The sequence below is a fragment of the Neomonachus schauinslandi genome, chromosome 2 (genome assembly GCF_002201575.2).
Source record: "Neomonachus schauinslandi chromosome 2, ASM220157v2, whole genome shotgun sequence".
In the NCBI taxonomy this organism is placed as follows: Eukaryota; Metazoa; Chordata; class Mammalia; order Carnivora; family Phocidae; genus Neomonachus; species Neomonachus schauinslandi.
This window is the reverse complement of record NC_058404.1, coordinates 105,061,073-105,062,639: the sequence shown is the minus strand read 5'-3', so window position 1 is coordinate 105,062,639 and position 1,567 is coordinate 105,061,073.

Genomic DNA, 1,567 nt, shown 5'->3' with positions numbered 1-1,567 from the left:
TCTCCAGGGCCATTCTCCCCATGAAGAAGGCGATGGCAAAATTAGGCCGTGCCAGTCTCTGTTATAAAACATGTGTTTCTGAAAATTTTTACTTAAAAATTCCTTGTAAAAGTCAGCCATTTCTTCCACATTCAATGTCACTTTTTGACCTGATTCCGCTTCAGTTCCCAGGCCTTTAGCTTTTAATCTTGAGTGAATAAATTCTTCTTTTTTCTTATGAAAAGTCAAATTCTATTTTGCACAGAATTGTTGGTTACATCCTTCTGTATTTTGTCTTAACTCTCTTAGCTTTTGTTCCAATGGTGATTCAACTTTCAGGGATGTCAAAGTGAACAAACCAAAGGTTTGCATTTTTATCTGGGATTCCTATCCAATCATGGCAAGATGTTCTTGGCAGAATCTTGAGACCCTGCTGCGCACCATGCTTGTGCTTGGGGGTGGGGGGTAAGCTGACAGCTGGGACCAGTGAAGTTGTTAAAGAAAGGAGAGAGAAAAGTCCTCTTGGGGGCAGCAAGACTGCCATGTCCCAGGCAGCCTGTCACTTAAGAGTTTTTAAAAATCAATATGGCGGATACTTTCCTTGATCAGTGTACCCTACCTCTTCAGAAAACGCATCACACAATCAGAATGGAGTTCCTATGGAATTGATGGCTACATAACCCTTTTTTTTTTTCCCAACTAAAATGATTTTTCCTTTAAATTCCCGTTTGGAATGTTTCAAATCACAGAGCATGTTGCCCCTGGGGCGCCTGGCTGGTTCAGTCAGTGGAATCATTGACTCTTGATCTCGGGGTTGTGAGTTTGAGTCCCCACGGTGGTGTAGAGATTACTTAAATTTAAAAAATTTTAATTAAAAAAAAAGCCATATTGCCCCTAGATTCTAATGTTTTGGCACAATTATCTCTAGAGTATAGTGAATAAAAACAATCACTCCCATTCCCTTTCAGGGGTGGGCAAGGGGTAGAGAGGGTCCTGCTTTGCTTAAAGAAAGTAGGCATCTGGAATTCATAACCAGGGGAAGGAGTTGATTCCTCTATGAGCTGATGCTAAAATAATGAAAAATTCACCTAAATGCAATCTACCTGAAATAACCTTTTCTTCTTTTCCACCTTACCTTGTAAAGGCAGGCAGGAATACTTTCCAATTACCACTCTCAAACTTAATTTTAAAACTCACTTTCTAATATCCATTTTACCTTAATTCTACCTATGTGAAATATTGGGGCTAATGAAGATTCTACAACATAGCTGATTTACCTTAGGTCCCAGGCCTCCTGCACAAGGCTCTGTTCTGGGCCATGCAACACTCCAGGCTCAGCACCTACTTTGGAACATAAAGTCAAATGTGAACATGGGCCACACTTATTTAAGAAAAATATTCTTTTCGGGGCACCTGGGTGGCTCAGTTGGTTAAGCGACTGCCTTCGGCTCAGGTCATGATCCTGGAGTCCCTGGATCGAGTCCTGCATCGGGCTCCCTGCTCAGCAGGGAGCCTGCTTCTCCCTCTGACCCTCCCCCCTCTCATGTGCTCTCTCTCTCTCTCATTCTCTCTGTCTCAAATAAATAAA